We start from the raw sequence: 13,916 nt of genomic DNA on the forward strand, positions 1-13,916 counted from the left end.
CGCCCTCAACCTGCCAGTCACCCCTTTGCTCCACTTTCCCGTCTGGGCTCTGCACATGCGCGACTCTCTCCACGCGCCTGAAGGACAGTCGACGCATGCGCGACCTTCCGGGCCCTCTCCAGCGCGTACCCAGTGCAGTGGGGTACGTGGAGCGCTCAGGCTTTGCACGTTCCTCCCCCTCCTTCTCCTCTCCCCCTCCCCCCAGCTTTGCCCCGGTTTCCCCGGGCCCAGAGCATTCTGAAGGCAGGGCAGGGCGCCCGCGGCCCGGAGCGTGGAGACTCGTGACTACACGTGGGCGCCACACTTTCAGGCTTTCCGCGCGGTTGAAACGCCGGCCACCGGGCGGGGCCGCGCCTCCGCTAGGTGACTTCCGGCCCTGCGGGCAGGTAAGGCGGAAATGCCCGCCGCCGGGCCGAGGCACCTGCTGATCCTCGCGCGGGCGACCCGCTCGAAATTTGAATCGGAGGAGTCCCCGCCCTTGGCTCTGCCCGAGCCGCCGTCCGCGGGCCCAGCGGGGGGCGCGTCCTGGGTTAACTTAATTAGCCCCAGTCCCTTCCGCTCTGCAGCCTCTCATTCCGCGGCCGCCGCGACCCGGGCGCCAGGCGGCGCGCTTTTCCCGCCCGACCTATCCTCGGGCCCCCGGGCGGATCGGACCGAGCGGCGGCCTCTGGCCGTGGACAGACAGGCTTCCTTCCCTTCCCTAGCTGAGGAACTTAAGTTAAAACCCAGCAATAAAGTGGAAACTGATGGCCTATAAATAATAACGTCGAATTAGAAATAGCTTCATGAATTTTACCTTGCTGCGTATCTCAGCGTAAATATGATAGGTGTTTTCCATTGCAAATAATATTTCTTTGTAACTAGCGATAATGTTCTAAGACTTCTTTAACTTGAATGGTAAATTTCTCTGGACAAGACCCAAGTGTAATTTCTTACTAATTCTTACTAAAGAGCTAAGATTTTTTCCAGTTTTTAAAATTTTATTTGTCAATTAGTTTACATTCAATATTATTTTGTATTAGTTTCAGGTGTACAGCACAGTAGTTAGAGGGTAAAAAGAAAAGTATTTTATGGTCAGCAAAGAAAAGGTTTTTTTGTGTTTTCCATTCTGAGTATTATTTCTTTAATTTAAATTCTTTATTGTTGAAAATATTACATTTTTAAAAATTGTCTGAGAAATAACTGTAAAACTTAAATCAGGGTAGAATTGCAGATTCTACTCAGAAGAAAAACTCATCTCTAAGAGATGATCAGCAGTTGTTTTAACTGCTAAAGTTTTAATCATGGGTATGAGTCAGCACCTTGAATTCCTTACACTGTGAAAGTACACTGAGTGGCCAGATTAACCTGGCCACTCAGTGTGTGTGTGTGTGTGTGTGTGTGTATGTATGTATGTATGTATGTATATATGTATATTAGAGGCCCGGTGCATGAATTCAGAGATCATCATAATCTCAGAGTCTAGTTAAAGAAAGCTATTGTTAGTTACAGCCAGTGAATTTGGGTGGGATTGATTTACTCACAGTAATTAAGCATTAGGGTGTGTGCATGACGGTTTACACCAAGTAATTGGACCACCCTGTAATCCAATTATTTCAAACCACACCGGCCAACACACATAGGAGGAAATGCAAAATCTAATCATGCTGCAATTACTCTGAAAATGGCTCTAAATTATATTCACTAGGCTTACTATAGGGGAAGTCAGAATCATCAACCTATTTGAAACAAAGTTAAGTGTATGCCTTTGCTCTAAATCTGGAAACATCTCCACTATGGAATAGAACTCAAGTATCCTTACTTAAATTCCTGTCTTCTATTTAATATTTGTTTTGATCTTAGGTTCAAAGGGGACATCTGTAATACTTTCAACAATAAAGGTAATTTTTAAAGTAAATTAATAACATTCTTTATTACTTCATTTCAATAAAAAAGTTTTCATGGGATGAATTATTGTTTAAGAATAGCTCTGTGAGGAAAAAAAATAGTTTGACATAATATGTGTCAATGATTCATTTTCCTTTTAATGAAAATATTTATTTTTTATATGTGTGCCCAGGCCCTAGCACAATGCCTAGGCATAGTAGTTACCCATAAATACTTGTTGAATAACAAATAATAATACAGTTATATACGTCAGGAGTATTTTGAAAAAGTGATGGTCATTTAACATATTTATGACCATCTGCATTCTGCCAGAAGCCTGACTAGGTACTAAGGATATGAAAATGGGTAAGGCGCTGATTTGACCTCAGCAAACTCATATGAATCAACTTTTTTAAATCCTCAACTCGGGTAGGAAATCCATTAATTCCAATTTTCTAAAATGGGGAACTTAAGACATAGAGATGTTACAAAACTTGGTTGTATTAGGGTTCTCCCAAGGGGGGGAAAAATAATAGGAGATATATATATATGTGTGTGTGTATATATATATATATATATATATATATATATATATATATATGATTTTCATTATATTTATTAATATGTGAATAGGATTTGTTATAAGGAATTGGTTCACACAATTATGGAGCCTGAGAAATCCCACAATCTGCAGTCTGAAGGACTGAGAAGGAGAGAGAGTAGTGTAAGTTCCAGTCAGAGTCCAAAAGCCAGGTCCAACTTTATGTTCCCTCCACCATTATCCCACATCCTTTGTGACCATTCCCACACATATTCCCTAGATTCCTGTCTGTGTGAGTTAGAAAACGCAAATAGTGTTTTTGGAGTGTCGTGTACCTCCTCATGAGTCCTGCTAGGCAGCTCAGGTCTCATGTAACGTGGTGGCCCAGGGTTAAGTCTTCAGTCTCTACTAAGGGCCAGTAGCAGGCCAAGAGCTCTTTCTCGAATGAGCAGTAATTATTCCTAGGGAATGGCAGGGCTTTGCTCTAAAATCCTAAGGGTCTGAGCCGCCATTCACCTGCAAGGGCTGCCACCGGCTGCTAGCAGCATCACCTTCAGCCACGGACACTTCAAGCACCATGGGATCTGCTGGATCAGATGGCCGAGGGTGGAGCAGTTTGCACAGCACTCTGGACCTATTTCAAAGCCTTCTCTTGTTCTGGGCCTCATTCAACACTAACAGCTTTTTGTGTCACTTGGTAAATGGGTTGGAGGGACACCCAAATGGGAACAAGTTGCCTTCAAATTCGAGGCAGCCCACCTACCCTTTATAGGAAGTACTGGGAACTCCATCTCCTCCTCCTCCATGTCCTATAGTGCACCCAGAAGTTTTCCCAGGGAAGATTCTGATCCTGCCTCAGATATTGCCACGATCTTCATTGAGCAGGTGGAGAGGGCTTCCATTAAATTAACGTCTCTCAACATTCATAAAGAATGCCATACCTACTGACTGTAGCTGACTGCTGTAGTTTATGTGTTTACTCTGAATGTGCAATGTAGAATATTTACTTCTCAGAGAATGTACACTGCAATCTTTACAAGTCATTACTTACCAGAAAGCTCAATATTGTCAGAAAACTCTCTGATGGATACATAGTCCATTTTTCCCTCAGGTTCAGAGTCGGCAAATTCATGAGACTACTCTTACTGCTGTCCCATCCAAGCCCCTGGCCAACTTCTTATGCTGAGCCTATACTCTTTCTTGCTCAAACCTGATTCTTCCCCACCAGGCTTCAGGTTGTGGTTGGCATCTCATCAGCATTGGCATGCAAGATGAAATCCATTTGTAATTCCCATACTCTTAAAAGCCAAACTGTCAGAAAGCCATGCACTTGAAATACATTATTTTGTCCCCTTGTAAGATTCTTTCCTAGAATTATGTTTTGGACTTACGTCATCAGCCTACATTAAAATCAAAAGAAGAAAAAACTCTGAGAAATGTATCATATTTACTGTGAGAGTATTTTGGGGGTGTCTGCTTTCTTTCTGAGGACTCATTCTTAATATCTGACGGGCAGAGGTTAAGTAATGTGTGTCCCATTCATGTTCAGCTGTGTCTGGCCATACCTAGCAGAGTGAAATAGATCAGCAGATGTCTGTCTGCTTGAAAGTCTACAACAAACATGTCAAACTTGCAGCCATCGAGCCACATGTGGCCCACGACAAATATTTTTATAACAAACTACAATGTTCACTAATGACTAATTACTATAATCGTTTTGCATTCATTTCCCTTACGTGCCTTACACGCAGGCGCACCATTTCTCTGCACTAATACTAGCAGCGAATATTTTAGCAGCTGATCGCCCCGTTGTTAGTCTTGTAAAGGCAGTCCTTGGGTTACGTCGTTTCGTGGTTACATTGCCATCTCCCATCCTATATAATAAAGAGGTAATATGCAAATTAACCCTCACGCCATCACAAGATGGCTGAGCTCACAGTGGAGGTGAGGTTCCCTAACAAGCGATCAGCGGGGACCTGAGGCTGCGTGGCGCCGGGCCAGGGCAGGGGACCTGAGGCTGCGCACCCCCACCTGGCGGGACTTGACAGGAGACCTCAAGGCGTGCCACCCCCCCCCCCCGCCCTGGTAATGGGCCAGGGGACCTCAGGCTGCGCCCCCCTGCCCAGTGGGGCTTGACGGGGTGGGGCCGGCCAGGTCTGGATCTCATCCAATGGGGGTGGGGCCGGCTGGGTCTGGGTCTCGCTCAATTTCGAGGTGTGCATGTGTGGGCAGGGACTTGACTCTGGGTTCCGCGGGCTCCCCGCACCCCCCTCCCCCGACTCTGACAGGAGAAAGATTTTCATATAGATCTTACTAATTTTCTTTCATCTCTGACACTTCTATTATAGAGAAAGGGCAAATAGCAATATTAAAATATTTCCTCTAATTAATTCCCTTTTAATGTGTACAAATTTTGTGCACCAGGCCACTAGTTTATATAAAAAAAAAAAAGTTCCATCATTTCAACGTATGTACATATGTGCCTTATGTTTTTTATTATTTATTTACCACAAGTAAAGGTCAGGAATTGTTATCTTTCTTTTAAATTTTTTTGACTGTTTCACTTCATTACTGCTGTGTGTGTGCTCCATGTGAGTGATGTAGATGCTTATGTAGGTGGGTTCCGACTTACGGAGAAAATCATGTTACGTCGCGCTGTAGGAACAGATCTCCAACATAACCCAAAGTACCTGTACTGACTTGTTTTGTGTGTGCAACAGGAAATATTTCACTTTTGGAGAACAGGAAACTAGGTGTATTTGCGTTACACTTATTAATTTGTGCAGTTACTCAGTGCCTTGGTACGTTAATGTGCAAGAAAAAAATATTTTAAAATGTTCTATTATTTTATGTTAACGATGACTCATTTATTTCAGCCCTTTTATTCAGCATGTCTCTATCGAAATAAACCCACGTTTCTATGGAAATTGAAGCTTTTGTTTTTGCGGCCCACTTAAACTTAAACCTTGTTTATTTGGCCTGTGTTAGCCTTTGATTTTGACATGATTGGTCTACAACTTCTGGGAGAAAAACTATCCTGAATCACTCTGATACTGACCATTCATCCAAACCCATCTTGGTCTTTGAAGGGGACAGGCATTTGTGTTTGAAGCATGGTGTCCATCACTCAGGTTAAACTTCAGGCTCAGATTCCCATCAGCAGGCATCTGTGGATTCCTGTGGAGACAGCTCTGGGAGCAGAGGTGCTATTCAAAATATTTAATACCCAAAGCAATACAAGCATTCATCAAACAGAACAGACAACCAACCCTTACCAGGACCATACCTGATGAACTTAAGCCCTGTCTATAAAGACCATTTCATGGAACTTTGAACAGGAATCGAGACACAAGGAGCTTTGCCGCACCTCTGATAGAGTTTAATGCACAAAGGAGAGAGAGAACTCGAGCAACTCTGGGAAAGGGACCAACAGCACCAGCCCAAAGCGCCAGCAGTGTTTAGAACGGAATGCATGATCTCATTTACATATTACATGTGGGGTGCAGCGGTGACCTCAGACTGAGTGAGGAGGGAACAGGGTGGTGTTGGATGAGTTCTAGCATCAGCTGGATCTGAGGTGGATCCTGTTCACTCACTGTTGTTCAACCTCCGGCAAGAGACTTGAATGCCCTGTGCTTGAGGGCCCTCCCCTGTAAAAGGGGACCACAGTGTTCCCTCGGGGCTTCCTGTTACTGCAGTGGTGGTAGGATCATGGGACATACCCAGAGGGTCCCACCAGAAATACCCACAAGGGACCAGTCCTGCAGGCATTGTCAGAGCACGAGCCAGTGACACCAGAGTCACACACGTCAGTGATTTGAGCACCAGCAGGGACAGGGAGAGAGCAAACTGGGATTTATTGAGCTATTTCTTTGTTACTTCACACCAGTTCCATAGGTATCCAGAGATAAAAACTACAATTCCTTACTTGGACAAAAAGTTAGGTTACTGAGCCGTCACCACTGTGGGTGAGGCACACACTCTGAACTAGGTATGGATTAGGTGGTCTCCCAAGTCAGGCAGGACCTGGGGGAGGGGAGGGTCAGAGCCAGTGGGAGGAAGGAGATGAAGAAGGTGTGGACAGCCACTGGCTTCCAGGGTGGGTGGCTGGGGGCCCCTTTGCAGTAAGACATAAAGAGGGGAGCTGGGTTGGCCGTGAGAACAGCACACTGTGGGGGCAGCCCTGCAGGTTCCCAATAGAGGAAATACAGGGTGGTACGTAAATGTACGTTGTCTCGTTTACATATTATGCCATCCTTGGGAAGAAGGGATCGCTGCCACTCCTTGACGGTCAGAAGGACAGAGGTTCAGCGAAATAAATTTAGTAACTTGCCCTAAGTCACACAGAACCCCCTTCTACCAGCTTCTCCCACTAAGCGAGGGTGGCCCAACTCAGAAGAGAGAGAAACCTACCCTTTCTCATTGCCTGCTGATAGTTCTGACTGCTATTTACTTTCTCATCTATTTCATATTATGATAATGTTTTCCTGGAATTGGATGATATAATACTAGAAATTGAAGATGTTTATTCGCTTCAAAGATTACATATGCAGCCTTCCTGTCATAACCAAGGGACATTGCTCGCATCACTCAGGATTTCCAGTCTTCTCTGCGATGATAATGCTTATGTTAGGAAGTGTCTTGTTTTTACTGAGCCTGCTGATCTTCCCAAAGAAAACAGGCAGAGGCAGGCCAGCGATACCCCCTTTCGATATCTATCAAGTCTGGAGTCTGTCTGAAATTTGTTTTCTGGGCAGTGTTGCCTGTGGTGAATGGGACAGTATTTAAATGATATTGTAGGTGATCTCCCTTGTAATAAAGCAAATTACTCTAACGAAACTATTTTATTTATTTATTAATTTTTAAATCTTCATTGTTCAGATTATTACAGTTGTTCCTCTTTTTTTCCCCCCATAGCTCCCGTCCACCCGGTTCCCACCCCACCCCACCCCATGTCCTTACCGCCCCCGCACTGTCCTCATCCATAGGTGTATGATTTTTGTCCAATCTCTTCCCGCACTCCCCACACCCCCTTTCCCCCCCCCCCCAGGATTGTCAGTCCACTCCCTTTTTATGCCCCTGATTCTATTATATTCACCAGTTTATTCTGTTCATCAGATTTTTTTATTCACTTGATTTTTAGATTCACTTGTTGATAGATATGTATTTGTTGTTCATAATTTTTATCTTTACCTTTTTCTTCTTCTTCCTCTTCTTAGAGAATACCTTTCAGCATTTCATATAATACTGGTTTGGTGGTGATGAACTCCTTTAGCTTTTTCTTATCTGTGAAGCTCTTTATCTGACCTTCAATTCTGAATGATAGCTTTGCTGGGTAGAGTAATCTTGGTTGTAGGTTCTTGCTATTCATCACTTTGAATATTTCTTGCCACTCCCGTCTGGCCTGTATTGTTTCTGGTCCCTCATGTTGTGGTGACCCCCAACCATAAAATTATTTTTGTTGCTACTTCATAACTGTAATGTTGCTACTGTTAATGAACCGTAATGTAAATATCTGTGTTTTCCAATGGTCTTAGGCTCTACAGCAGTGGCTCTCAACCTGTGGGTCATGACCCACAGGTTGAGAACCGCTAGCAGGGTCGCCAAAGACCGTCGGAAAATACAGATATTTACATTACGATTCATCAACAGTAGTAAAATTACAGTTGTGAAGTAGCAACGAAAATAATTTTATGGTTGGGGGTCACCACAACATGAGGAACTGTATTAAAGGACTGTGGCATTAGAAAGGTTGAGAACCACTGCTCTAGTCTGCTGTTGGATCTCTGTATATTATTTTTTATTTCAGTCAGTGTATGCTTAATTTCTAGTTGGTCCTTTTTCATATCCTTGAGGGTCTCACTAAATTTATCGGCCTTTTCTAGAAAATTCTTGAAAAACCTTATAACCGTGGTTTTGAACTCTATATCCCATAGTTTGCTTTCCTCCATTTCTATCATTTGTGACCTGTTTCTTTGTCTTCACATTTTGGCTGCTTCCCTGAGTTGCTAGAGTGGCTTTGTGTGCTAGGTGTCCTATAGGGCCCAGTGGCTCAGCCTCCCCAGTTACCTGAGGTGGACACTCTTGGTGCACCCCTTTGTGGGCTGTGTGCACAGTCTTGTTGTAGTTAAGCCTTGATTGTTGTTGGTATCACTGGGAGGAATTGACCTCCTAGCCAACTGGCTGTGAGGATCAGCTATGTCTACGATGGGAGAACTTCTGTGCTGGAGAAACCCTTATGAGGCAAGACTTGCTTCATTGGGGCTTTGGTGCTCACTGAGTCTGCCCCCTGAGTGTGTCCCTTATGGATCTGAGGAGTTGTAATCTGGATGGTCCTACTCTGACCCCTGGGTACACTGGCTCTTGGATCTCTAAGGAGGTGCTAATTTAGCCTCTGCCTGAGGCCACCCAGCAGGAGCTACAGAGAGATCTGCAGATTCCTCTTCTTTGTTTGGGTTTTGGAGGTGCGCAGATGAGGCCCAGCTGTGAGGCAGTGCAAGCTGCTGTGGGGCCTTGGCCTTCTTTTGGATGTTCTGGGTCTCTCTGACTCAGCTGCAGTTTGTTAGGTAAGTTTAGATTTCAAAGGACCAGGCCATTCATATGCAAAAGCCTCTGCGCACAGCTTGGATGGGGCGGAGTCTCAGGGCAGAGCAAACAGCAATAGCTTCCCATCAGCCCTGCCATAAGAGGCCCCTGGGTCTCAGTGTCCAGCGGTAATCGCTGCAAGCACCTCTGAGAGAAAGCCACCCTCAAGTTCCGCCCACTGCCAGACAGTCCAGTTTCTCCCCGTATGAGTCTGGGTCCCCAGAGTCTCACCCAGAACTGGAGTTCAGAGCAGTCGGGAGCTTGTGTCTCCTTGCGGCTTGAAAAAGCCAGCCACGTACTCAGTTGCCAGCCCTTTCTGCGCGCTCATGCTCCTCCTTACCTCTGCCTTCCGCACCTCCTCTGAGTCTCAGTGTGCTTTTCTCTTTCCTTCTAGTTGTAGAATTTCCACTCAGCCAGCCTTCCTGTGGTTCTGGATGATGTTCATTTTGTCTTTTAGTTGTAGTTTTGAACTTGTTGTGCGAGGCGGCAAGTTCAGGTGTTTACCTATGCCGCCATTTTGGTTTCTCTCCTAACAAAACTATTTTATTTCTTCATACAAAATTAATCTTCAAATTTCATCTAGGCCCTAAAATTTTTAATTTCCATAACACGTTGTTGGCATTATGCTTTTGCCTGTGATTGTGCAATCTAATTAATTCAGAATATTAGCTACAATTTCCTTAAAACGAATAGGATAATGTTGATGGGGGTGAAAGGGATCACTTTGTCCCCTCTCCCCAGCATCTCAGTTGTTTATACACTAAAGTCTCGTCCTCTAGAGCCCCTCATCCAGAAACTTCAACTTGGAACACAGCCAAGGTGAAGTTAATTTAAAATCCCTCCAAATAGACCAAATAGTTCTCTTAAAGACTTGTACTTCATTCTCAGGCAAACCTTCTCAACTCCGTCAGAAGTTAGAAACCAATTTTTTTCTTTTAGGCAGAATTTTCACACGAATCATGTGACTTCTAGACCCAAAGCAGGTTCCATATCAAGTGAGAAGGATGATGGGGAGAGTCCTAGAAACTGTCTACCTGAGAGAAGCAAGAAGTGTCTATCGACAGCCCAGTAACAGTGGGAGAGAAAAACCTACCAATGCGAGCATTCAGAAAGCATGGCCGCCTGGACGCAGTTTATCAGATGCTGGGGCCTCACCATGCAGGTACAAAATGTCGTCAGTGCTCGTGAGTGCTTGGAGACACCGAGGAACAGGCCAGTGTCATCTGTTTTCTCTGTTTAAGAAAGTAGCCAAATGTATGTGTGTTTGAGCAAACTTTGTATCGCAAAGATTAAAATGTTACACATTTTGCCCTACCCCGTTTGGCCCAGTGGATAGAGCATCGGCCTGCAGACTGAAGGGTCCCAGGTTTGATTCTGGTCAAGGGCACATGCCCAGGTTGTGGGCTTGATCCCCAGTGGGGTCGTGCAGGAGGCAGCCAATCAATGACTCTCTCTCATCATTGATGTTTCTATCTCTCTATCCCTCTTCCTTCCTCTCTGAAATCAATAAAAATGTATTAAATAAAATGTTACGCATTTTAAAGGGCTGTTTCATTCATTTGGAAAGTTGACTTCTCATTATATCATGCTTAGATGTCTCAAGACCTACTGCCTGTGGATACAAATGAGAGCAAATTATCATCAATAATCCCAGCGTTCCTCTTTCCAGCGCCAATGGCCTTCCCTGCAGGGCATCACACACCCCAGCCGTGTTGTCCTTCATGCTTTCCTTTGTATGGAGCCACTGTGCCATCCCAGCCGCCTGGGGCTGCCACAGTCCTAACTCTGGGCACACCAGGGTGCTTATGTCTTGCACTAAAAAAAAAAAAAATACTATATCTGACTGAAAGTCTTTTCTGACTCTCACGGTTTATCAATCATCTGCTAAAATATAAGGTGAGTCAAAAGTCCCAGAGTGGCCCTAACCGGTTTGGCTCAGTGGATAGAGCGCCGGCCTGTGGACTGAAAGGTCCCAGGTTTGATTCCGGTCAAGGGCATGTACCTTGGTTGCGGGCACATCCCCAATAGGAGGTGTGTAGGAGGCAGCTGATCGATGTTTCTCTCTCATCGATGTTTCTAACTCTCTATCCCTCTCCCTCCGTAAAAAAATCAATAAAATATATTAAAAAAAAAATCCCAGAGTGGTCATCATAAACCAGTTCTCCAGCCTCAGGAACTGGCACTTAGAAAGAACGGCTTCTTAACCATGTCTTCTGCAGTTTATTTTCTACGTGTTGACTCGTTTACATTTTTCAACAGCCCTAAGAGGAAGTTCTAGAGCCCACTTCATAGAGGAGGAAACTGAGGCCAGAGAGGGTGTCAGCCCAGCACCCACACGTGAAAAGGTGAAACCAGGGTGCAAGTGTAAGTCCGTTTCCCTGGCAGCCTCCCTGGCAGGCCCGGGGCCTTGCTCTGTGTTTGGGGACTGCTTTCACAGAGCGTGCTTGCTGTAAAAAGGCCAGGAGCATTTGGAGTTCGTTATTAGGATAATGCACGAAGGTGGTGTTGACAAGATACAAACCACCATCCGCACCCCGTATAGAACGAACAATCCATGCAAATGTTTTTAACTAGTGAATGTGATAGTAACAACCACAATAATAGCACCTTACACTTGTACAACATGGAGACTTTGCAAAGCACTTTCACGTTCTCTCCATATATTATAGAGTATTTAGACCTAAACTTTTACACAGATTCCAACCTGACTGTCAATTCTGATGACCGGTAGCAGCTGCCTGGAATGTTGTACTGAAAAGGATCCTGAGGACCATTCTAGGATCAGTAAGAATCGGGCTGCAATTGATTAGTCATGTCTGCCCAGGCAAAGGAGTTGGGAGCAGCGTCATTAGTCCTGCTTGCTGTCTGTTATCTGTTCTAGAACGTTCTATAAAAATGAATAAATGACTTGTCTCCAGTCAGGTAATAAGTAGCTAAGCTGAAACCAAAGCTTGGGTTCCCTTCAATCTGCTATCATTGCTATTAGACCGTGTTGTATGCAAAGACAACTAAATACCCTGGAGTTTAATACCCAAACGGACTGGAATTTATTATGAAGTTTTGAGCTCAATGATGTTTAATCTAGAAAAGAATTAGATGCTTTCTCCAGCAAAAGGCAAATAAAGTTTGCTACAGCTTGGGACTAGTCACGTAGCAATGGCCTCTGGTGCTCGGTGAGTACCCATAGCGCTGGGCTATCTTTAGCTGTGCGCCGTCTCCCTGACAACATCTGGAAAGTCCAAGAAGCTCAAAAGAGGAACTTTATTAGTGCAGTGTTCACACAGCTTAGCATGAAAAGGAAAGAGAAAATGAGTGACTACACATATGCAAGCATGACACAGAGATGACCTTTGGGACCGATGGCAAAACCTACCAGGCGCTGGTGGCTTCTTCAGAGGGAAAGTGGCCCAGGATGTACAACCACCGATCGCCCTGGGACTTGTAAAGAGCAGTTGGACGCAGGGAGACGGCACTGTCCCCAGTGTGGGTCACCGGCTCGGACACTGTGGGCTCATCCTCTGTCCGCAGTGTTCCCTCTGAATACGAAGGACAAGGAGGTACATGTTATGTGGGCAGCTGTGACCATCAAAGGCCACACAGCTTTCTTCCAGCCGGAGCAGCCTGCCCGACTACTAGTACACACTCCCCAACCCCAGGTGGTCAGAAGCTCCAGCCACCTCTGAGAGAGCAGACAGGGATTTCTTACGGCTTTGCACACGGCTTTGTGGGCTGTTTCCAAGGTGACGGGGTGTTCTGCCTTGTGCTGTAAATAAAGGCAGGAGCACAGGGATGGACCCTTGCCCCTCCTCTATTAGCTTCTGTCCGTGCAGCTGCACACTTGGTGCGAACGTGGGTCCAGAGCCGTTTCCTGGAGGCAGGCTGTCTTGGGGGGTGGGGGCGTGGGGGGGAGGGATGTTTGTGTGTTTGGTGCACGTGGAACTTTGCTGTCAGTCGTGCAGCCTAGGAGTTGACTTTCAAGGCTCTCTGATTCTCACTCTACACCAAACGTTTTCCCATCAGGAGAGGGATACATTCGAATGCCGTTGAAATTTGCATTATATGTTCCCAACTAGGTACTTGGCCTCCCTGAGGGAGGACTGTATGTCCCCAAAGCACTGGCATTTGACTTGCTTTCGGCCACATGTGCTCCCAGGGGAAGCACCGTGTGCCATGTCACCGCTGGTGTGTAATAAGAGCGGGAAATAAGATTTGGTAGATGTAAGCGCTGAGACTTGGGGCGTGGTTGTTACCACAGCACCCCCTCCCCCAGCAAAAGCTGACTGGCTCAGTACAGGTAGGCACAGGCCAGAGGAAGTGGGCAGGCAGAAGGCCTGACGGCAGTAGTGATTCAGCATTGAGGGGCCACTGCAGGAATGCAGGCCCATTGCTGCCAGACTTTCCAATTTTTTAAAGAGACTATCAGGAATCTAGATTTTGATGTGAATTCTACCAGTTTTTCAATATTCAAACTATATTCAGTCCAAATAATTCATATTCTGTAGCCCAGAACCAGGGCTCAGGCCACCGTTGGCCAGAGCAAAACTGGTCTGACCATTGCTCTCTGCACTCTCATTCCCTCCTCTCTGCTCACCCCTTAACCCCTCCTGAAACCTCCTTTGTCCAGCCTGCCATCCTCCATGACCCCAGCCAGATCATCCAGCTTGGACTCAGAATCTGTATTCTGTTCAGCATCTGCATGTTTCTCCGACGTTGTTGGTCTTCTTACACACAAATTCCACCCTTTGAGAGACTATAACCCACGGAGACAGGCTGTAGCTGACAATTCCAGCGTCCCCAGTGCCTCGCACACTTGAGAGGCACAAAATTAACGTCGTTTTACTGACAGCTTGTTGGTCCAGGACACCCACTTCTTGTTGGAGAGTCCTGCAGAAAAGGGGGAAGCTCAGGTGCAGCCAGATTCCAC

General features: G+C 45.6%; 1 long non-coding RNA gene across 1 annotated transcript; it reads left to right on the forward strand.

Moving 5' to 3' along the window:
- Window positions 1-82: 82 nt before the first annotated feature.
- On the forward strand, window positions 83-10,487 carry LOC129147957 (uncharacterized). Its single transcript, XR_008555165.1, has 3 exons — window positions 83-142; window positions 1,843-1,880; window positions 9,932-10,487. It is a non-coding gene; the product is annotated as an uncharacterized LOC129147957 (long non-coding RNA).
- Window positions 10,488-13,916: the final 3,429 nt, after the last annotated feature.

The sequence above is a fragment of the Eptesicus fuscus genome, chromosome 22 (genome assembly GCF_027574615.1).
Source record: "Eptesicus fuscus isolate TK198812 chromosome 22, DD_ASM_mEF_20220401, whole genome shotgun sequence".
Classification (NCBI taxonomy): domain Eukaryota; kingdom Metazoa; phylum Chordata; class Mammalia; order Chiroptera; family Vespertilionidae; genus Eptesicus; species Eptesicus fuscus.